We start from the raw sequence: 4,857 nt of genomic DNA, 5'->3' as shown, positions 1-4,857 counted from the left end.
CTTTGGGAGACCAAGACAGGAGGATCACTTGAGCTCAGGAGTTCAAGACCAGCCTGAGCAACATGGTGAAATCCCATCTCTACTAAAAATACAAAAAAATTAACCAGGTGTAGTAGTGCACGCCTGTGGTCCTAGCTCTTCAGGAGGTTGAAGTTGGAGGATTCCTTGAGCCCAGGTGGTCAAGGCTGCAGTGAGGGAGATTGTGGCAATGTACTCCAGCCTGGGTCACGAAGTGAGACCCTGTCTCAAAAAAAGAAAAAACAAAAACTGTATATGGACAAACGTGTAAATATAATAAAAAATACATTGGAAATACAAAACAGTCATAAGGAGTGACTGGCCCTATTAAACATTAAAAAGCAACATAGTATCTCTATTTTGAAGAGAAGTACAGTTTTATTTATAAAAGGCAAGCAAGTGGAGCAGAAGAGAAAGTTCATAATTAGATTTAAATACATAAGGAAATATGCATAAAAATATGCCATCTCAAATTGCTGGGCACAGATTAGCTTTTTACCAAATGGTATTGAGAGAACTTGTCAGACATTTGAAAAAAAAAAAAAAAGCATTAGATATGTCCTTCACACTGAAGGAAATGATAAACTCTCAATAAGGAAATTCAATGCTTTTAAAAATCTATACCAGTATTAACATGACATAAGCAAATTCCTTTTCATAACTCAAAATCCAAATGCTGCACAATTACGAAAATATCTTGGCAGTCGGATGTGGTGGCTCATGCCTGTAATCCCAGCACTTTGGGAGGCTGATGTGGGCAGATCACCTGAGGTCGGGAGTTCTAAACCAACCTGACCCACATGGAGGAACCCTGTCTCTAAAAAAAAAAAAAAAAAAAGTCTTGACAACATTAAAAAAGGAAACTTTTATATGGCCAAGATGAACAATAAACAAAGTCAAAAAGCAACTGATAAAAATAGAGAAAATATTCACAACATACATTGTAGATTAAATGCTTAATAAACTTAATAGATAAAACTTTCTATTTAAATAAAGAAAAAGGTCAAAATTCAGTAGAAAGCATTAATAAACAATGTATGTAAAATACAACCCCTAAACCCAGGCAAAGAATGTTAAGCCAAACTCAGAAAAAGTGAAAATAAAACAAACTTTATGAGATAACAGTTCCTAAATATCAATTTTATAAAACTTTGGTGTGCCTGTGAGAAAACTCTCATCATTTTTCAGTTGAAAACAAATTTTTATTATCTTTTTGGAAGATAATTTGGAGCTATCTTAGAATTGAAAAAACAAAACCACAAATAATTTTCTTAAAAATCACTAAGACTTTGTTTTCCATTTGAATCATCAATGTTACTTCTCAGAATTTATCCAAAGGATGCATGTCCAATGATATTAAAATCTACACGTGTAAAATTATTTATTGTAGTGCTGTCTGAAACTGCAGCACATTGAGAATAAAACTAAATGTTCTTTCATAAGTGAATGTTCTAATAAACTGTGGAGCATACATGCAATGGTGTGCTCTGAAACCGTAGAAAAGGGAAAATACAAACATTATTTTAAACTGATAGTGAGTTTTTAAAAATATTAAGTGAAACAACAAAAAGCAAAACAGTGCCTATGATTAATGAAACTTTTATGCAAGAAAGAAGTTAAAGGGTGAGATGAGAAAGGAGAAGGCTCATTTGTGTACAAAGCAGCACAGTCAAATAAATCAGAAACTAATGAAGTTCAAAATGTTTAGGGATGAATGCAAACAGGATGGAAAGATAGGAGAGGCCAGAACCAATAATAAGAAATGAAGAGTGACACTTTTCTGAGTCCTTTTTGTATTATTTTCACTTTAGTATTACACATGTTCACATACTCAAAAATAGATATAATCAAAAAGACAGGGAGGGAAAAGAAAACCAAAGGTTCATACAAGCCAAAAAATAAATAAATAGCATAACCACATTGAGTGACGGAGGGGAAAAGTAACTCTTTGATAAGAATTGTGCCCATATACCTCAGGCTAAAAACAAAAGAGTGTTTTGAGCACCTGGAACTCTACTTGGTAGTTTTTTTTTTTTTCCATTGTTTAAGGAATTTTTATTAAAGCAAGAATTGCTTGCTCAGTTTTCAATTTTGTTACTTAAAACGGAACCGACATTTTGAGCTATTCCACACTAAAGAAGTACAAAATTAAAGAAAGAAATGCTTTAAGTTTTTGTACTTTGCTGAAAATTCTTTTTCCCAAGGTCTATAGAACATTAATTTTTGTTTTTTTACTTTTTTTGTGAGTTCTGTTTTGTTTTGTTTTTAAATCAATAAGTAATCTAGGGCTAGCATTATGTTTGCTAGACCTGGCATTAGCTGGATACATAAGGTTCAAAGTTTTCTTTCCTTTTTTTATTTTACATTTTGCAATTTTTTTCCATAACATTTAAATTTTTTGATGTTTAGATGTTTTTCTTCGGTGAAGCACAAGTTTCTTTTCATGGTCCCTGATCAATTTTAAACAATCGGAACACAGGTGGCGCTGTTAACCGCTTTCTGGGCAGCCTCTTTGGCTTGGTGGGCTCGTAGTACAGCTACAGCTTCGTCAACCTTAGAACGGAGTGACTCTGGAGACTCGAGCATATGAAGAAGTTCTGAATTATCCATCTCCAACGACATGCCAGGGATTTTACCAGCAAGAGTAGGGTGCATGGCTTGAGTAAGAGGAAACAGCCGTTCACCCAACATTTACTTTTGCTCTTGAGTAGGGGGAGATGCCAACATGGAAGCGGTGAAAGATTCTTGACCTTGTACATGAACAGCAGGCTGTTGCACTCTAACTTGTGGCTGTGCATGAAGATGTTGCTGAGGACTGCGAATTCCCACAGCATATTTATACTGTGGAAAGGTGCAGACAGCAGGAGTAGCTGCAGCAGCTGCAGCTGCAGGACATGGGCCCATCCTCTGCATTGTTGTGTTAGCAACACGCTGTGTTGACATGACCCGTGGAACCTGTGGAAAAGCTGGTGTCATAGTACTAAATGGTAGTCTAGCAGCAGCTGGGTGGATAGTCCTGGGCATATTTTGGAATGGATGAGGTCTGCCACGCTGAGCAATCCAGCAAGGATTCGGTCTTAGTTGAACAATTTGGCTAGGAAGGTAGTATGCAGCCCGGTTCTGAGTCTGTGGGAGAACCGCCGTGAAATAATCTGAAGGAGGTGCTGGCTGGTGGGGGTTGATCACAGGGTTGGGCACAGCTCGTACACTTGCCATTCTCTGCATATACTTGTTAGTGAGGCGAGCCTGGCGCTCTTGTTTGTGCTGAGCTAAAGCTACATACAGTGGCTTTGTGGCCAGAATTCTACCTTTCATGTTTGTAAGTGCTTTAATGGCTTCTTCTGGGGAGGAGAAACATACGAAACCAAACCCTTTGCTGCGATCACCGTCCATCATAACCTTTGCACTCCTGATTGTGCCAAATGGAGAAAACTCTTTCCGGAGGCGTTCATCATCAATACTATCATCAAGGTTTTTCACATAAAGATTAACACCCTTATATCTGGTGTTCCTGTCGTGCTTCATCTGTTCAAATTTGCGCTTAAGTTTTATTTGCCGTTCCCACTTTGGCTGAGCTCGACCAACGTAAATTTGTTTTCCATTGAGCTCATTTCCATTCATCTCATCCACAGCTTTCTGTGCATCTTCATGCCTTTTAAAGTTTACAAATCCAAATCCTTTGGATTTTCCACTTCCGTCAGTCATCACTTTCACACTTAAGACAGGCCCAAACTTGCCAAAGAGATCCTTAAGGCCCTCATTGTCCATGTCTTCTCCAAAATTCTTGATGTAAACATTGGTGAACTCTTTTGCCCTAGCTTCAAATTCAGCTTCTCGTTCTTTACGAGACTTAAATGGTCCAACAAATACTTTGCGATCGTTTAGGAGCATTCCATTCATTTTTTCAATAGCAGTTTTAGCTGCTTCCTGTGTCTCAAAGTGTACAAATCCATAGCCCTTGGAACCGTTTTCATCACAAACCAACTTACATGAGAGGATGTTACCAAAAGTAGAAAATGTATCATACAGTGCTTTACTATCAATGGATTTGTCCAGATTTTTAATAAATATGTTGCCCACTCCACTTTTGCGAAGTGATGGATCACGGTGAGACCACATGATGCGTAGTGGCTTGCCCTTTATAACATCAAAATTCATGGTATTCAAAGCACGATCCGCGTCCAGCGGCTGCTGGAAGTTCACATACGCGTAGCCCAAGGAGCGGCCAGTGATCGAGTCCCTGCAGACCCGGATGGAGAGGATAGGCCCGACCGGGCAGAACTTGTCATAGAGCATCGTTTCGGTCACGTCTGGGTGGAGGTCCCCCACGTAGAGCGGGGCCATGAGGAAGCTGCGTGCGCTGGGGTTCATCTTGGCAAGGCTGACCACAGAGCCACAGGCCGCGACCTTTCTGTAAGAGGAAGAAAGCAACTGCCCGGGCCCGGTAGCGGAGCCGGGGTAATGGGGGTGGGGGCAAGCACAGAGGGACAAAAATCCACCGGAATCGAAAACTACTCTACCGGGTCGCCAAACGCGGTCGATCCGCTGCCGCTGGCTGCCTGCTGCCGACGGGGAGCGATGGTGGCGGTGTCGGGTCCGGGCAGCAGGAAGGCCTCGGTCTCTTGGTTCCTTCTTCGAGCTGTTTCGGAGCCCCGGGCAGGCAGGTCGGTCTCCGCCGCTTCACCAGGTTATTTTATAAAAGAGGAATAAATAAATAAATAAATAAATAAATAAAAGTCTCTGGCAGGGGAGACGCAGATTTTTTGTAAATCTGGGGGGCTTTTTAAGACTTTTTATTTTTATTTTTTTAATAATAAATGTGCGTTCTGAGCCCGGAGC

At 40.1% G+C, this 4,857-nt stretch overlaps 1 pseudogene; it reads right to left on the bottom strand.

Annotated features, from left to right (window-relative positions):
• Window positions 1–2,121: 2,121 nt before the first annotated feature.
• LOC118150535 (polyadenylate-binding protein 1 pseudogene) lies at window positions 2,122–4,590 on the bottom strand (annotated as a pseudogene).
• Window positions 4,591–4,857: the final 267 nt, after the last annotated feature.

This window comes from Callithrix jacchus, chromosome X (genome assembly GCF_049354715.1).
Source record: "Callithrix jacchus isolate 240 chromosome X, calJac240_pri, whole genome shotgun sequence".
In the NCBI taxonomy this organism is placed as follows: Eukaryota; Metazoa; Chordata; class Mammalia; order Primates; family Cebidae; genus Callithrix; species Callithrix jacchus.
The sequence above is the reverse complement of the archived record's forward strand: the minus strand, read 5'-3'. Positions and strand labels throughout refer to the sequence as shown.